The 20813-nt window shown below is 32.8% G+C and overlaps 1 protein-coding gene across 1 annotated transcript in view; it reads right to left on the bottom strand.

Annotated features, from left to right (window-relative positions):
- The window catches only part of LOC115209421 (CCN family member 1-like), a 384650-nt gene that overhangs the window by 259970 nt on the left and 103867 nt on the right, over positions 1-20813 (bottom strand). The window contains exon 2 of the mRNA XM_029777835.2: positions 3192-3248. The gene's annotated coding sequence lies outside the window, so the exon portion shown is untranslated. The remainder of the gene's footprint in view (positions 1-3191; positions 3249-20813) is intronic.

Genomic DNA, 20813 nt, shown 5'->3' with positions numbered 1-20813 from the left:
GACTTATTTGCTACTCTTACCACGACACACCCTTTCATAGTCCAGACTTTTCAGTTCCAATTACGCACCATTTAATATTTAGCTCAGGTTTCACATCCATCAGCTGGTAAGTTCTTGATTTATAAACATTTGGAGTGTAGCAAAGAAGAGAGAAAAAGTTTGTCTCCTTACGATCACATAAGTTACTAAAACCATTAGAGAAGCATTTACTTGCTGCTGAGACATATTTGCATGCGAATGATACGTGCTGTATACATATGCATACGTATATATATATATGTATATGTGTGTGTGTGTGTGTGTGTGTGTGTGTGTGTGTGTGTACATATATGTGTGCGCGTGAACATAAATATAAATATAATAAATATTTATATATATATATCATGTATATATATATATGTTTATATAATACGTATACACAGATACACGTATATATATGCACACATGTCTGTAAATGTCTGTAAATTGCTCTATGTTAAATGTAACTCCTGAGACTCTCGATCACTGCGTCATTTATCTGGCTTTACATCTAAATAATTTTAAAATGTCTGTGTATTCCATTTACATGTGTCTTACGTATATATATTGTTGCTGTATATAGAGTATAAGTATACTTATAGACTATCGTATAATATAATGCTATATACTCTACTAATATATGTACTATATATATATATATTATACATACATACACACACGCATATACTACAAAGCAACACACGCATCGGATAAATACATATATAGAATTAAACTAACACATGCTCAAACAAACATGCACATATATACAGGGTGGGTGGAATGTAACTAGGCATTAGAAATTGCTTATAGAAACTTTAGTATCACTGAAGTGATGAAGAAATCATTTTTTAAACAGACAACACTAATGGGGGATTTTTATTTTCTTATTTTTTGTTTTCCAAACGGTTGGTCACTTGACTGTTGAGAACCCAGTTAAGACAGCAGCACGCTATGAAGTGTGGACTTGCGCTGTTTTGTTTCAGAGATGGTGGTGTGCATGGAAAAATAAGCATGCAAACTACGTCCGGAGTCAATAAAAGTTGTCATGCAAAGCTGATGATCACGAATTGTGCGAGCGATCCTAGAAGAAGTCGCCGTCCAATCAGCTATCGATTTGCGGAGAACGTGGAACAGTGCAGGAGATGTTTAATCGCAGCCCCCAAAAAATCAACACGTTTAGCAGTTCGTGAGAGGTATTGGTATCCAGAAGACCCAACGTGGCAGGTGACGCTTTGTAAGTGCTATGGAAGAACCGTAGTTAAACTCTCGATTCGATAATGATACGAGTGAGCAGTCTAACGTGAGTCTTGTATGAGCATGTATATGTTAAATAACAGGAGACAGCAAAGCCAAGGCCGTCTGGAATTTTCACGACATTTATAAAGTGGTGTGTAGAAATAGTAGAAATGCTTCTTGTCCATGGTATGTAAATTCCTATAGGAGTTCATATTTTGTCATTACAAATGGAAAGTGTGGAGATGTAGATTCCATCTGCTATTCTTTTAAAGGGGACAAGAAACACTTCTGCAATTTCTCACACCACTTTCCTTGGATAATGGAACTGCAACTATAACATCTTTATATATTATTATTTCTATTTCTACATTCATTCTCCTATTTCCCAATACATTCCTTATTTCTTTCCTTTTCCAAAATAACTCCTTTTATTGAACTCTAATTTTTCCATCCATTTAACCATCTCATATCGTCTCTGATAATGGGATATCGCTAATATACTAGAAAAAGCTGTAAGACTAAATTTCTCTTTATTAATGTACTGAAAATTCCACATAGTATTGGCTAAGCTGTCTCATTTTATTTAGCACACACTCACACACACACACACACACACACACACACACACACACACACACACACACACATATTTGTATATGATTTAACATGAAACTGATAGATTGCTGAATATCTTCTAATAGAGTAAGAAGTTTTTTTTTTCAAAAAGGAAAGATTAATAACATCATCGAAGTTTGTACGCTGTCATGAAATTGATAACGATGTGGCAGGGAAAATTTCAAGAGGAAAGTCAATGTACGTCTGCACACCCCACACACTTTACCAAATATATGTGTGTGTGTATATATATATACACACACACACGCATATATATATATATATATATATATATATATATATATATATATATATATATATATATATAATATATATATAAAAGGAAAGAGAGAGAGAGAGAGAGAGATTTACGTCGCAATGGAAAAGCTGATAGGGAATTCGAAGCTGCTGCTGACCTATTTCGTACGCTACTAAAATGTCTCCAGTAATCCTTCAGTTTAGTGTTAAAAGACTCCTTACGTACATACATACACACATACATACATGCACATGCACATTCACGCACATATACGCACACACACAAACGCTCACACACAGATACACACACATATATGTATAAACCAGAAGCCATAGACTGTCAGTATGTATGATACATGAATGCATTTCTTTAACCAATTGCCATTCTAACGATGGCGACCATTCTGTAGCCTTCTTCATGATTTAATAATTTCAGTGCATAATGAATTATGTTGACAGTAATATACATGCAGTGCATTATTGAACAGTATTGTATTTTCACAAATCAATGCAGATAACAATAAAAAAAATCAAACAAAAAAACAAACTAGTTCATCAGGTCATGAAAACATCATGGTTACACCAATGATTTAAATCTTTCTCTCTCTCTCCCTCTCTCGCGCTTTATATATATATATATATATATATATGTGTGTGTGTGTGTGTGTATGTATATATATATGTATGTATATATATATATATATATATATATATATGTATATACGCACACACACACACACACCACACACACACCACACACACACACATATATATATATATATGTTATGTATATATATATATTTATATATACATACATACATACTCACATATATATATATACATATATATAATTTGGTTTAGAATGTAGATTTCAAAAGTGAGCGTATAGGTTGTGTGCACACATATATACATATATACAGAACAAAAAGGATGAAAAATCAATAGCGACAGTGATGCAGGCAACAGGCAAACTGACAGAAACACAAATGATATGCGTACTAAAGCGAGAGAGAATCACAAACAAATGAAGCCATTCTGAAGAGAAGAGTAGAAGAGATAAATACCCCTTTAAGTGCTGAAAACTGGTGTGTTTTGTGCTGCTCAAGCTCTGTTAAGACACCCTGGCAAAATAGATAGGCAGTAAAGAATAAGGAATAGGTGACAGAAATACATAATGCAGAATATATATATATGATGCAAAAATATAATACGAGGGATTAATTACTACTACAACTACTACTACTACTATTACATACAGTAATACAAATTATGCATATATACACAGATAAATAGATACGTTGAGAGGGAGTGAAAGCGAGAGAGAGTGAGAGAGATGGAAACGCAGGGGTTATGAAGCAATAATGAATAATGATAGTAATAATTAGTATTTATGATTTCCTCCATTAGCTGAGAGAGAATCAAGAGGTCGAATTTGCATTCGATTTGGAAATATTTAAATTCAGTCGTACTTAAACTTGGTTCTGAAGATTAACAAAAAATATTTCTTTTTCACTGTACAATATCTGATTGCAGTTTGTATATTACCCCCAGCCCGACTAACGGAAATAAAAGGCTCTGAATATTTCTATAGAGAAGTATAGCAATATTTGTTCACCTCGGCCTGATAATTTGCACCATATCCAATCAGATGCCCCTATTCGAATTAACATCATTAATGATGTCCTGTCACTGGCCAGTGAGATTCGTTTTCTCTATTATATTTGCTTTATTTAACTGCTATTTCTAAGAGACCGACGCACCGCATAGAGCCTGCCTTGTTTCATTGGTGAAAAGATGTAACATATGCTCTTAACGAACAGAGAAACGAATGTAAACTGATGAAGGAATATGTATGGTGAAAAGTCGAGTATTGAGGAAGTGGAATTAAAAAAAACGTTCCTTAAATATATGAGTAATATTCATAACAGTGATGTATAATTAAAATCCGTATCCAGTTTAGTTCCATTCTTTTGCAATATGAAAGCAAGCCACTCCAGTTTCATCTTTTTCTTTCGTCTTCGTTCGATCAATATTATGAAAGCAGATCAAACATTAAAAGAGGCAGGTACCGTGTCTTCCTGACCCATATGATGATGAAATACGTATGTGCCATTGACTGCTTCTTTTAAATCAATTTCAGCATTCCACTTATAAGAATCGTGCTTATGATAAATAATAATCAGTATAATGAAGAATAGATCACAGTGTACTAGCACAATCTGTTCCGGAAATGTATATTCAGCAGAATGTCGTATACGTTGTTCGAAACAAATCTCTCAGATAAAAGAATTGATTTTAAATGCTTTGATGATCACTTAAATTAGAAATGGTCAAGGACTGCAACTGATATAATCCACCACAAATTCTGTAAACAAATGGTTGGTTTATGCCTGTATTAGGAATTTTAACTGTACAAGATGAAGTTTGGTGTTGGAGGTAAGTAACGTACATGGGAATATCAGGAAAGCATGTTCGAAGTCCCCTCGTCGAATGTAGTAAGTAAAAAGAATTGAAGTTATTGAATTATGGTCAAACATTTTGTAGGTACGTGAAAGACATGTCAAGGAGGGACAAGGATTTGAACGGAGGACGACTACAATGCTCAAGCAACAGCGTACGAAGGCAATGTAACTAAGCAACCAAATACATATATATGCGTACACATCATACACACATACACGTATAAAAGTATATATATAATGCCCGCAGTTCATATACATGCTTATAAAAACTAAACTTATACGCCATAAAATTCCAAATACTACTTTATATAAAAATTGATTGATTGAAGGGACGGCAGAATCAGTGGATGTTTGCGTGTATACTTGGTCTGCAGATTGACGAAAGGTGTTTATCCTTACTTCGCAGGATTAAGTGCAACCAAATGATTCGAAATCACCATACTCAAAGTAGTGAACTGAAGAGTAACCGAAGGATTTGGAAACTCTGTTTCGAATATCGAGTCAATAGCACCCAAATTGATTTTCCAGTTAGACACCCGTTTCATTTAAATACACAATGAAGTGCAATGCTCGCATGCAGTGTAGTTTATGAAGTTAAAAAAAGCGCAGTCAAAGTGGTTGATAAGTTGACTGTACACCTGAGCAACATTCATGCATTAGGAATATGATTGGAAGCGCAGCAACCATAAAGTTGTCGTGGACAGTGAGGTGGAGAACTTATCAGAAAAACTGGTCTCAGTGCTTCAAAAGTGAGGTTTATTCGAAAGAGACCATGAAGTCAGATCGTTGTCATAAACAAGATGACAAACGAGATATATAAGGAATATCAGAAACAGAACTCACGAGGGTATTTAACATAAAGTTTGCTTAACTGCTTTGAACAACTCGAATAAAGCAATGAAAATCTATGCAATTTTAATCCCGAGCAAGGCCGGGTATTTCTGTTAGTACTTATAACGTGGTTAAAAGTTAGGTGAAGGAAGAGGTAGATACAGATGGACAGTGAGGGTAGTCAAACTGAGAGAGAGAAAAAGAGTGAGAGAGAACAAAAGGGAGAGAAGTAAACAGAGGTGTTGTTGTTGATGATGTGTTGATATTGGAAAGTATTATTTTTTATTGAACGAATTTTTCTAAGAGCGACTATTGCATACCCATAGGTGCAATTATTTATTATCTGCTAGCTTAAAAATTCATATTTGTTTTTAAGGATTAATTTTGCCTAAATTCTAGATTCACAAGAAATTCGACTGCAAGCTTCCCGAGAAAAGATGTGCAGATGTAGAGCACGAATCAAAGTAGGATAGCGAGAAGATTTAAAAGGAGGAAAAAGACAAGACAGACGGAATCGTGAGGAAATGAATGCAGACGAACGTCAATATTTAAAGGAAACTAAACTATGGATGATATAAAAATACAAATCCTACTTTCTTTCTTAAATAGTTCCTCATAATTTTATCCATTCTGTGGGATTTACACGAGCCCTACTATTTAAAACTAACACAGCGAAGACAAGCCCAAAGCTACTGTTAACCAGGACCTAAAAACAGTTTACTTAAAAAGTTTTCTTCATGCACATGGCATATAACATTATGGATTAGGAGAAATCAGACTTGTCCCTTTCGGATTATATTTGAAGTTTGAAGGGAAAATTACACGCTTTAATATCAAGTGGAAAACAATACTAAAATTCAAAACAACCTAACAAGCGAACAAAAACCTTCTTAATTTTAAACCCTTAAATCTTATGATAATCTACTTTCTATTTTACATATGTGCCATTCGGAATACAATTATGTAATGCTACACCTATCAAACACGCATGGATATCTCTACATCTGGAGCAACTCAGCTCCGGTGATATACATGCTATAATAATACACTTATGGTCATTGTGGTCCAACTGGACATCATTGGCCTTTTGTGAAGTTATTTTCTTTTAGATATAAAGGATTTAACAAATATTACTTTATGAACAGTGTGGAAATGAGCAAATATAAAAGGCGATTCCTTGGACCCCATGGCCTTTTGTGTAATTCTAACCCAGCCGTCACACGAATGGTTAATATATTACATGTATCGTGAAGCATATAAAACCACTAGGTTTTAGAGAATATATTTAAATACGTTAACCCACTAACTTACACGTTTTGATAGTGGAAATTATTTTAGAGAGTCCATGAAAGTATTTCATTTCATATTTATGTAATATAATCAACATTTTCATACCTTTCCTACACCATTCAGTATTCTACCCTCTCATTTCACATTACAAATAAGAATTCGAGACCTCAATAAATCAGTTGCAGTAACTGATATTTCATTGTATTCTCAAATTTAGAGATATACAAACAGGTAGTTCCATACACACACACACACAGACACACACTATAATAACTACATACGTACATCCACATACACCCCCACACGCACATATCTATATCTATCTATATATGTACATACCATCATACGTACATACATAGACACATACATCCTCACACACATATATGTATGTATGTATCCATCTATTTATCTATACACTCACGTATATGCGCACACACATAATTCTGAAGTAGTCTGAAAAATTGTATTAATGGTTTACAGTATTGTATATTGATTTTTTCCTAACACATACACTGCGAATATAAATATGAGCCCGTATGCTACTATATATGTGTTGTGTGTGCGCATTTATATATATATATATATATATATATAATATATATATATATATATATATATATATATATATGCATATATATATATAATATATATATATCTGTAAATATTATTGCATGCACATATGCCTGTATGTACATATTTGTATATATACATGCATACGCAAACATACACATATATGTATATATATGTGTGTATATCTGAACTAAATATAGGAATGCAAAAAGACGTATTATATTTAATCACTATTTTTTTACACCTTAATAATGGTCTTTAATGTTTATCCGTATCAACTTTATAGCCTATTTTTCTAAACAATTAAAATATCAGAATACTATAAAATACATTCAACAAATCAAATTCCTGGAATTAAATAAACTCCTAAATATTTTTTCTGCGAAATAAATATGCAGTAATTACGGCTTCTTAGTTTCCTTTGAACAAAATAGCTGGTGTGTTATTGATAATCAATTTTAAAAAAAATCTGCTTGGTCCGTTAGATTGACGCTATAACAATATCAACAAAAAAGTTCTCAATTCACAGTGGAGTTGATATATCTTTATTTATGTGAAGTTTGTTATTCATATTTCCCTTTTCGATTGTGCACTATATAAATAACAAATATTTTCCCTAATGCTCTTCTTTCACTTCTAATTATCGTCTTTTAATTCAGTTCACATATTTTCCACATTTCTTTACATCTGCCAATGAATGGACTTTTTCAACAGACTATATATGTTATCGAATCCTTCAACGTATTTTCATTCATTCCTTGGCCATATACGCTATGGTATATCTACTTTGAAATCGTAAATAAAAGCTATTTACCTGACAAAAATATATTTTCAAAGAATAATTTTATTTTACACAATTAATTCATATGTGTGTGTGTGTATTATATATATGTATAAAATATATTATATATATATATATATATATATATATATATATATATATATATATATATATATATATATATATATATGTGTGTGTGTGTGTGTGTGAGTGTGTGTGCATGTATGTATATATATATATATATATATATATATATATATGTGTGTGTGTGTAAGTATGTATGCATATATGTATAAAATAGAAACGACTGGCAGAACTTCATATATTACTTCAGAAACGAAAATATCCCAAGTTAATTCAACATGCGATAACCAGAGCAAAATGAACCCAGATTTCTACCTTACGGAGAAAGCCTCAGGCTAAGTGTGGAAACAAAAATACAAATATTGCGTTTCTAGTCCCGCATAATCCTAGAGACCACAACATCCTGCACTCAGCCAAACGATACGTTCCAATTCGACATCAATCACCAAATCTCTAACAAATAACTAAAAAATCACAAGTTATCAACATTCGAAGACAACCACCTAGCGAAATTCACATTTGAAAACGATGTAAGTAAGTAACCAACTGTGTAGCCCTATGTTGTGGAATATTTGAATTAATTGAGCAAGGGACAACTAAAAGTTTCAAGAATGGGAACGAATTAAAAGTGAGTGCAAACATGAAATACAAAACAAACAACCTCAAATACTGCATCAAATTCCCACTACGTTGGGAAGACAGAAACGAAAGAGACCAGTCGTGTAAATGTGATTAAACAATAAATTAGGGATTAGAAATGTCCTATGCAATGAACATCTAAATATCTGTGCAAATGGTAAATTAAAAATGTTCCCATTTTACAAAATAAATTGTGAGTATTTTCACATATGAAAGGTAAAAGAAGAGTACAATATATGAATTCTGAATCCGAAATTTAACCGGAAATAACCAATACTATATATGATAAACAAGGGCAAAAGAATATTCATGACTAACTAAGAAAGACAAAAGAATAATAATTTAAGAAAACAAAAGTCAGAAAATAAATCTGAAATTATTAATGAACTACTAATAAAAAAATAACAACCTCCAGTTTCATACATTACCTAAGAGCAGGTGTGCTTGAAAAGGTTAGCCGAAAGCTGTCAATGCTAGGAAAAAGGATTCCTCCCAAAACAGAGAGTAACATCCTGGTAAAAGATTTTATGGTATTTTTAAAAACAATTGTGTTTTTAAAAATCCCCTTAAAAACATATATATATACTTATACATATACTCATATATATAATACTTGTTGGTATGTGCACACACACGTATATATATATATATATATATATATATATATATATATATATATATATATATATATATATATATATATATATATATATATAGATATATATATATATATATATATATAAGTATATATATGTATATGTATATAGACATGTATATACATATGTATACATTTTTCTATTCCTGAGCGCTATACTAATGCATCTGTTTGCTTTGTACACTACCTATCTTCGTCTTTTGTTTATTTTCGTAAACTTTCCCTTTATATACATATGTACACACACACACACACACATACACACACACACACACTCACACACACATATATATAGTTTAGCACACGAATGTCGACAGAATTATCATCTTTATACAAATAGGATGGATCATATCTGAAAGCAGCTGCAGATGTTGTGAAGAACGAATTTGCACGTGGTATGTTTCTGATAGCTATTCTATTGGACCTCTGTGTAATGTGGCGCGCTAAATGTTGTTTTAATTATTCGACATTAAATGCTGCAGTATGCCTTTGCTAATCTTAGGAAAGCTTCATCTCCCTACATTTTTTAGACTGCATCTGATGTGCTACAGCATGGCTGTGCTGATTTTGAGAAAGTCTCATCTCACTTCTGTCTTGCAACTCCATTAGACGTACTGCAGCATGGCTTTTCTGATGCTGGGGAAATCTCCTTAACCGTCTCTTTTGTGAATGCATTTAGCATGCTGGGGTTTGCGTTTGGTGACCTTTAGAAAGTGTTATATCCCTTCTGGTTTTAGACTCTATCTCACGTGCTGCAACATGCCTTTGCTGATGTTGAGAAAACCTCATGTACCTTATCTCTTGAGACTCTCAACTTCGATTTTCTGTACTCCTCCTTGCTTTATAGGTGTTTCTGGAAAGATTAATTTTCCCTATGGCGACTTATTTTTTCAATATTTAAAAACAAAGGTTATGAATATAGAAAAATATATTAATTTCTATTTTTATAAGCAGTTGTATGGATGTAATATGCCTATATTTTTGTATGTTGTGTAAATTAACCAAATATAAGCAAAATGTTAATACTTTGCAACCTTGTAACTGCTACAGTAATTATGAACTGTTAATTGAACGGTAGATATGTATTTTTATATAACTTGGACCGTCCACATAATTCTTTTTTGTCAAGAGTTTCACCTTCAGCTGTTCTTGTCACATATGTATACGTATGTGTAGATGTATGTGTGTGTTTAATTACGTGCGTAACGGGCGTAACACACACACGGCGTAACGGGCGTAACACATACACTGACAGACACATACGCATTCATATACAACATGTGACGATACACACACATACACACTCACATACATATAGTGAAAGAGACACATACATACATTAACACTTGTCAGTTGTCACATGTGTATATATATGTGTGTAGATGTGTGTATATTTAATAATGGACTTAACGCGAAAATACACACAAACAGCCATACACCCACGCACATACACTCAGAGATATATACACACTCATATATATGACGTTGTCGTCGTCGTTGTTCTTTACTGTCTCTACGTATCGAACGCGCATACATATACACGAAAGTGCATAAATAGATGTGAAACAATGTTATAGTTTCTCACATTATAAGTCAAAGTGAGACAATAAAAGTGAAACGATATTATATCACACAAGAAAGTCAATTCCTAGACAGAAACTACAATCCCCATTTCGGTGTATAAAACTGTAGAAGAAAATAGCTTCAACAAAATAACTTGAGCTACTGTAGGATGTCTTCTAACGCATTAAGTCTCAGTGGCGTGGTTGAATTCTCATTGGTTAGTAATGAAGGCTTACCAGCAGTTTCAAAGCAGTTTTCAATAGGGAGAAAATGTAAATATTTAAATTGTTGGAGTGCAAAAAAATTAAAGTAAAGTAATGTTATAGGGAGGGCGTACAAATGGCGTGAAGACAAAGATATTTACGTACGCCACGACTGAAATACACTAGAGTCAATCTCCAAAGAGAGAGAGGGGGGAGAGAGAGAATGAGTAAAAAAAGAACAGACATAGACTTAAAGAGAGAAAATATAGCAGAGGGTGAAAGTGAGGAAAAGAAAAAGAAGGGATAAATAAACAGACAGAAACATGAGAGAATCGCTTGAAAACTGCAGCAGTCAAGCGGAAGGAATCGATTGAAAACGGCAACTTTTAGAGAAAATTCCAAGTGAAACCCTTTTCCCAGTCGGTTTCTCGCACTACACGAGAGCTCCGAGTAAAATGTCATAATGCATGACCATCTTTGGCACATAATTACTGTGTGTGCAAACTTAAGTGAAAATCGGTTGAAAACTGTAGAAATGCATCAGTAATACACAGACAGACACACACAAAGACATCCTTTGTTTGAGATATATGTATATATATATATATATATATATATATATATATACATGCATACACACACATAAACGCGCACACATACACACACACACACATACACACACACACACACACACACACACACACACACACACATATATATATATATATTAGACAAAATGAGATAACAAAGCCAAGGCTGTGAGGAGTATTCAGGAGATTTACAAGGAAAAAGATATAGATATGATCTTACAGAAACACAAACAGGTGTTTCTCATATACATATATAAATACATTTTCTGTCTGTCCTTGTTTGTCCCCTCTGTGTTTAGCCCCTTGTGGGTAGTTAAGAAATATATATAAATACATATATATATATACATATATATATATATATATATATATTATATATATATATATATTATATATATATATATATATATATATATATATATATATATACATATATATATATATATATATGTATATATATATATACGGGAAGCTTTATGAAAATAAACAAAAGACGAAGGCAGGTGGAAAATAAACGAACAATTGTATTAGTATGGCGCTCAGGAAATATAAATAAAACAAGATGTATATATATATCTATATATCTATATATATATATATATATATATATATAATATATATATATATATATATATGTATATATATATATATGTATTTATATATATTTCTTAACTACCCACAAGGGGCTAAACACAGAGGGGACAAACAAGGACATATATTATATATATATATATATATATATATATATATATATATATATGTATGTATATATATATATATATATATATATATATATATATATATAATATATATATATATACATATATACATATATATATATATATATATATATAGATATATATATATACATATATACATATATATATGTATGTGTATGTATTGATATATGTATATATATATATATATACATATATACACACACATATATATATATATATATGTATGTAAAGACGTGGTCGGGTATAATGTTTGGAGAGTTATTTCAAGAGAACCACTCAACCCGGATTCAGGTCTATCAACACTGTTGGGTTCTAGAGAAATGCCTCAATTCTTCAAGCGTAGAAAATCCAGTTTTCACGACGATCATACCGCAATGTGGGTTTGGAGAAGAATAAATTATAATCCAAATAATAAAAAGACAAAAATGTCTTTTACACATCGTTAATGATTCATTCCATCTGTTTCTTTTTACCGACTGAGCTTGCAGTGCCACTTTATGCAAATATTCGAAGTGAAAATTTACTTAATGTTTGCGGTTTTGAACATTAGAGTGGCACTTTATAAGACTTGCATCAAAAGTAGGCGTTCACATTGTGCATCTCCTAGACACTGTGTTTTGGCTTAAAACGGGTGGAAACACAATGTCTGTCTAGATGTAATGTCCAGATCTATTGCATTTCGTTTTAGATCCCGCGGGATCTAAAACAATTCTTTACTGACAATAACACAGACGAGATTGTAAGATTGTGAAAAAATTGGTGGAATAATAAATCCATCAAGAATATTCAAATTTGAGTTCAAGGATGTTGCAATTTCCTCTACAGTGTTTTGGTATTGAGTGTTAATTTTGTTCTTAATTTTCGGTGTGTTTTTTAGCCCCATTCTTGCTTGTTTCCTTCGTGAATATTGCTTGTATTTATCTTACGATGCTAGTGTAGACTTAACCAGTAATACCTCTGGATTTATTGGTTTATTAGCTAATCATATATACAGTGATAAACAAATATACAAAAATGTGTGATTAGAATTTGAATTGAATGAAATAAATGCGTTAGTAATAAGTCATTTCTGGAAGGAAATGTGGAAGAAATGTAACCATTTTCTGCTTATCCGTATCTTCTACTGTTTTCAATGATCTTCCGTCTTACGCATCTTTTCATTTCCTTTCTTTAAACAAATATGGCACCCTTCGACCTTAAGACAGCCTCGCTTAACTTGTCTGATTTCTCTATTCTCCAAGTGTTTATAACTATTCATTACTCTCTTACTCTCTCTCTCTCTCTCTCTCTCTCTCTGTCCCTGCTTCTCATTTTCTCTCTCCGTCTATCTTACTCTCTGTGTACCTCTCTCTTTCTCTGTCGCTTTTTCCTTCTCTCTCTGTCTATCTTTCCTTCTCTATCTTTCTCTCTCACGATGTCCTCCTTTTGTAATCAATTATATTTTATCTCCAATTTAATCTCGCTTGTATTCTACTCCTTGTCTCCTCTCTCCAGCTCTTTCTCTCTGTATATTACTCACTGTAACTCTATTGTTCCCACTATCTCTTAAATACTCCTTCCTTGATTGTCTGCCTCTCTATTTTATCGAACGCATCGACGTCTTCAGCCTTACTTCTCCCTCATATAGTACGTTCTGAATACATTATGCTCTCTGTCGCCTTCATCTTCTACGGCCCCACTTATATTTCCCTTTAACTCTTCCGTTCACTTTATCTAGCAATAACTCATCTTGTGCTAAGTTATGTCCCTCTTTCTTTCTTCCGATCTGCCCTCCCAACTCCTTCTTTATCTCTCACTGCATTGTAGTAACAAGAAACCAATAACATCGACCAATCCAGCGCCCTTGTCGGCGTAATTTTACCTCAATAACTAGCGATGCTGAAAATTATCCGGCTTTCGTAGAAAGACGCCAGCTGACAATGTACAACACTTCACTCGATTGCTGTTCCCTTCGATCAACACACATTAATCTGCTTCTTATTGATTATAGATAAAAGGAACTTCCCCAAGTAAAATGCTAACTCACAATTATATATATATTTTTTATTTCCTTTTCAATCTACTCTGGCTAAAGGGCAACTGACTCGGTAAACAGTTAGCCCGGGTTTTGTTTCTAATTGAATACGATGTATATTCAACAGATGTTTCATGTCAAGAATTTTATTTTCTCATTTATCATACATACGGAAACAATGATACATTCAGAATGGTCGAGACAACAGCACGCCGGAATAAATACATTATAGTATTTAGATTTGCTTCGCTACGTTCAGATTTCTTAGTGCGTTGGTTTTGACGTCGTCGTCATTCTCGAGAAAATATCTACAGGATTGCTTTACATTAGCGTTGACACAATCGTTTATACAGTGTGGAAAGAAGAATGGCCATACACTCTACGGAAAATGCATCACTATTTAAATACAGAGTTCAGATCTTACCGATATCAAATAAGTTCTTCATCTCTTTTGTGTCGATAAATTAAATCAGCATCCCCTTTTGTTAAAAGATCATTCATTATAAAATGAAGTGGCATTATTAGCAAACGCATGTGTGTAAGGAATAAATGTCATACAGTATCTAATTTTCTCATTTGGCATTCTGGGTACACCTATGTAATGCGGGTGCCATTAGATCCATATTTACAAGATCGATAATGTGAACAAGACATATTAGTCATGTATAATTTGAATTCAAATGTTAAAAATACATAATGTAGTAATGAACTTAGGGGATAGGTTAATAGATGGATCACTGTCCCATCTAACACACTGCTTTGCGAATAATATTGATTTATTACAAAAATATACAGGTAAGAAGTTTAGTTGAATCTATTGCAAATGATTTCTTTTTATCCATCCTAGGTAAAAATCAAATTATGTCTCAGTGTCTCGAGTAGTCACGAGATACAAGAAATTGGAACTAAATACGTCAAGTTCGCTATCTTGTTCTGGCAGTTCCACTTCTAAATATGGAATGCGTTGTCATCCATTAAAACCAGAATGTCTGTGCTAAATATTATATATATCGTTTCATACTAAAATTCAATTCCTATAACTTTTTGGACACCAAAGTGTTTAAAACTCTCACAACTTAAAGCATTATAATTTAAAGAAATTCTTTATTGTATTTTTTTTTTAAATCAAAACATCTTTACTGATAAATTCAAATTTACCGCATCGGCAAATAATTTATACATATTTTTCTTCAAAAATTATACTGTCTAGTGGTTTCTGAAAAAAAGTATTTCGATAAGACATTTTTACGTAGTTATCAAAATTAAAAATATAAATTTCTATCTAATTTTTGCGCACACAGCAACATTTTTTACTATCATTATTTCATTAAGTTGATACTGAAACGAATTAGCTTTTCTATCATATGTAGGCAGGGTATTTCGCAGTATCTCGTTTCATCCAACATGAGTATAGGAAAATAATGGAAATTTTAGCACTGAAAATCATTTCTCAAATGGTATAAAAACTGCAAACGTCTCTACAACGTCTTCTCATGTCTCATATTCTGTCGAATCTATATGTTAATGAGCTTTAGAAACATAATTGTGCAGTATAAAAAAATTTGCAAGATTTAAGATACATTTACAGTTCTCAAATGATATTTAGCCGGCAGTGATTTAGTAGACTCGATATACAAATATAAACATTTGTACTAGAAAAGAAAATATCTGCTCAATCAACTCCACAACAAACATTTGAACGTAAATGTAGGTAACTAATTGCATTAATGTAACATCCTTATGCCATTGTGAGAAATGAATACATCCTTACCATAATTCTTTCCACTAGAGGCAGAGATCTCACTGTTCTCGACCCAGAAAGAAAGATGAAAGGCAAAGTCGACCACGATTTTGAAATCAGAGCTCGTTGCCTTATAAATGCTTAATATAATGAAGGTGAATATTGTTGCTACCTAACATTAATGCGTTCGATATTTGGCGAATTAAAAATGTAGTAAATTCCAGTGGAAAGGGAATACAAAATGTTTAGTAACGAAACTTAAATACCCTTTCTTATTCTGCGTTGAATTAATATATTAGAGACTTAATTTTATTTATTCCATTACTCAGAGTTGGTAATGATATATCATTACGTAGAAAGACATATTGGACTTGATTCAAACGAATGAGAATGCTCGTTAACAAAGTTGGGCTTGTACCAAATGATCATAAATTGAATGATTTCTGACATTGGTGCATCGTAACACATTTTGTGGGAGGAAACTCAGCCGATTAAAACGACGTCGTCACATTAACAAATCAAAGGGTATGGAAAGAATGTTTCATTATAGAATTATCTAAAAGTTGAAGATAAAACGACTTAACTAAATGCAGAAAACAGTTTCTTCAACACTCTACCTCTTTCGTCACAGTATTTTTTTTTATTCCTGTAAAAAACAGAACATAGAGTATGTGCGACCACAAGTGCATTGAAAACACGTGCAATTGAATGCAGGGTTAAATTTACTTGAAGAAATATCAGTTATAGCTCATTACAATCTATATGCTAATCCTTCCCCAGGCAATATCGTGTTTCATGCTTTCGACAGCAGTAGTATCAATGATGCTGAATATATGAATGACATACGTAATCTACAATGTATGTGCCTGTGTCAAAGTGAGAAATTAATATTTGTTAATGGATATGGCGGTCATTGAAGATCAAAGATTTAAGCTGACGGACTCAATTTCGCAAAGGAGTTTCGATTCCTAAGTAATACTATTTTATTCCCCGTACATTGAATCCACACAAGAGCTAACTCGTTCTCCTTTCATCTTTATTATCGATGTAAATAAAGGAAAGTGGCTTCAATGTGAAATTGAAAGTGAGTCATCAATTGATATCTTCAGTTTCCGTTATGTCGTTTGAATATTGATTTCTTACGATGGTACCAGGCAGCAAATTTAAAGGGGAGTACAGTAAATTGAATCTACTCAGAGCAAGCTTTATACTTATTGTATCAGGTCCGAAGGAAGAAAATCATTGTTAGCACAGGAGAAGATTAACGTTGTAATCGACACTGAGTGGATTATAAATCAAATCGTAGGACAATAGCAATATGATGTAAATCTTACCTGATAGATTTACTCCAATGTAAGACCACTTCACAACATATAAGTGTATTGAAGTTAAATACAGTCAGTTGGCAGAAATAAAATAATACCTGACTGTAAAAGAAAAATTGTTCACTTTTTTCCTTTGCTTTAGACTATACTAATTGTAGTTAATTAACTGAATTGCTTACCAAATTAAATGTGAGATGACGGAAGTTTTGCATTCGAAACACAAGAGCTGTGATGCAAAGAGTGTTCTTGACTAACTATCATTTTTTAGCACCTTTTCTTTCCTGTTTTCATTTCTCACAGAGATTTACAAAATAAGTAAAAAAAAAGTAAAAGAAAGTCCCGAAGAGGATTAACCATCTGATACATCTGAAATCATTTACTTATTTGGATAGTCAGATTCAGCGAAATCAATATTATGTACTGATTCCGTAATCTGAACATTTAACTTAAATCACTAAATTATCTCAACTATTATTGTTCATTTTCAATTCACTTCTATAAGGTCAGTCAAAAGTGTTCACAGTCAAGTTAATTACGTTTATTTGAAACTGATTATAGCATAAAATATATGGCGATCCTGGTGACGCTGTATGTTAAAGAGCGTAAAAAAAATGCTTCTCGGATGACATAAAGTTTGCATTGACTTAGCTGAATAGATATAAAACTACAAACATATGCACAAAAAAACAAAAAGGAAAAATCGCTGTCACACACAGCCACGTTCACAGACACACAAATGCATAAAAAAATATGTCCTCACGTTCGTAGTTTTACTTTTTTTGTTTTTTATTTGTTCATTTAAAATGTTTAACTATTTGGTTTGATTATATACATAAATATATATATATGTATATATATATATATATATATATATATATATATATATATATATATATAATATATATATATACATAGTTTGGAACAAGGCCAGCCATTTTGCAGAAGGGGGTAAGTCGATTACATCCACACCAATGCCCAAATGATATTGAATTTATCGACCCAGAAAGGATGAACGGCAAAGTCAACCGCCTCGGAATTTGAACTCAAGACATGAAGACTGATGACACGCCGGTAAGTACTTTGCTCTGCGTGCTAACAATCCTGCCAGGTCACCATCTTATTTACGTATATATAACATATATACAGACATATATACAAATTCTGTGTGTGTTGCGTACCATTACTTGATAACTGAAAAACTGTATAAATGAACGACGTAACGTATACTGAATGTAAAGACGAACGGAAGACAAAGAGAAGGCCCGTAATTCTGCATCAGCTATCGACCAATTGGTAATATTCAGTTCCGCACCTTTAACGATGACTTAGCGCTTCCCAATTGGCGGTGCCCGCAAAAAATGATTTTCTTTCGGAGAATTGGAGAAAAGAGTAAATGAAACGAAACAAAACAAGGATAATGACACAGAGTGAGACCTAGGATGCTGGACGAGGACAAACAGTCGAACAAAGAGGGGCCAAAGAGACGAGAATATGTTTTTATATACTCATGTGACCCTCTCTTTTGCCTTCATTCTTCCTTTTCTTTCTTTTACCCTCTCACTTCTATATTAGACTTTACACTTACTCCTTTTTTCTCTCACTCCCTTTTATTCCTAGCCTTTCTCTTTCGCCTCCATCCATTTCCCTTTTTTCTCTGTTGCTCCCTCTCCCCGCCGTCTTTCGCCACTTTCTGATGCTGTCATTTGACCAGTGAAAGTTCCCCTTTCTCTGCCTTTGTTACACTGGTCTCGAAGCTGATCAATAACGAATTCTCTGTCTCTCCGTTCTCCATCCTTCAAGGCATTTTCTAAGCGTTACCCACTATTCTCGTCCCCTTGGCTCTACGGTCACATTTTGTTCGACTGTTCCTCCTCGTCCACCGTCCTAAATTACACTATGTGTCGTTTTCCTTGTTTTGTTTTGTTTTGTTTGCTCTTGTCATTAATTCTCTGCAAGAAAACAATTTTTGTGGACATCGCCAATTGGGAAGCACTCAGTTTTACCTTTCAAGGGACGAAGCTGAATGTTACCAAGTGGTCTATATATATATATATATATATATATTATATATATATATATATATATATATATATATATATATATATATATTGTATAGAGGGCATTATTACACATAAATGCCTCACACTAGGAGGGACAAAGTCATTACTACCAAAATTATATTAATCATACCCAAATGCAGTTTTTCAAAGCAAGACATTTAAAAAATGAATTTAGTTCTGTATCACCGTGATTTCACATTCAACTTACGTCTAATGATTTTCTTTCGGATTTTCTTTGAATGTGAAATCACGGTGATACAGAACTAAATTCATTTTTTTAAATGTCTTGCTTTGAAAAACTGCATTTGGGTATGATTAGTATAATTTTGGTAGTAATGACTTTGTCCCTCCTAGTGTGAGGCATTTATGTGTAATAATGCCCTCTATACAATATAGATATAATTAATTTGTTCAAAAGAAAAAAATTATGTTCGAATTCTTTTCTTTTATGAGGTTTTCACGCTAGCTACCCGATAATTTCTTGTTAAGATCCCTTATTAAGAGATTATCCTTAATTGTTAAACTTATATATATATATATATATATATATATGTATGTATGTATATATATATATATGTATGTATGTATGTATGTATATATATATATATATATATGGGGTAGAAAGGGCTCCTTAGCCGTAGTGAAGGCAATCTATCTAGGGAGATAACCTTACAATAAGTCACTGGGTCCGTAGCTTAGAAATACTGGGTTGACGTCCAGCGGGAACAGCTTTGTTTCATGGAGGAGGAAAGATCTTCTTTAGTGCTTGGTTGTTCAATGCTTTCCAATGTGTGTAGTAGTGGCGCGTGCACACATTATTAGCCATTTGAAAAGACTATGAAAGTCTCGACCACGGTCGAACAATGATGATGACTACCGAGTAATGTAACCAGCCCAACAATAAGGAAAAGGAATAATAGAAATAGGAAGGTCATCTGGTTTACGCCCCCTTACTCACCCGAGGTGGCCTTCAATATAGGTAAATATTTCCTAGCACTGATAGATAGACATTTTCCAGTTAACCATGCTTATAGGAAACTCTTCAATAGACACAATTTAAAAATTAGTTTTAGTTCAACTACCAATTTTAAAAACATAATCAATCATAACATACAAAAAACACAAGAAGAAAACAGCT

The sequence above is a fragment of the Octopus sinensis genome, linkage group LG3 (assembly GCF_006345805.1).
Source record: "Octopus sinensis linkage group LG3, ASM634580v1, whole genome shotgun sequence".
Lineage (NCBI taxonomy): Eukaryota > Metazoa > Mollusca > Cephalopoda > Octopoda > Octopodidae > Octopus > Octopus sinensis.
The sequence above is the reverse complement of the archived record's forward strand: the minus strand, read 5'-3'. Positions and strand labels throughout refer to the sequence as shown.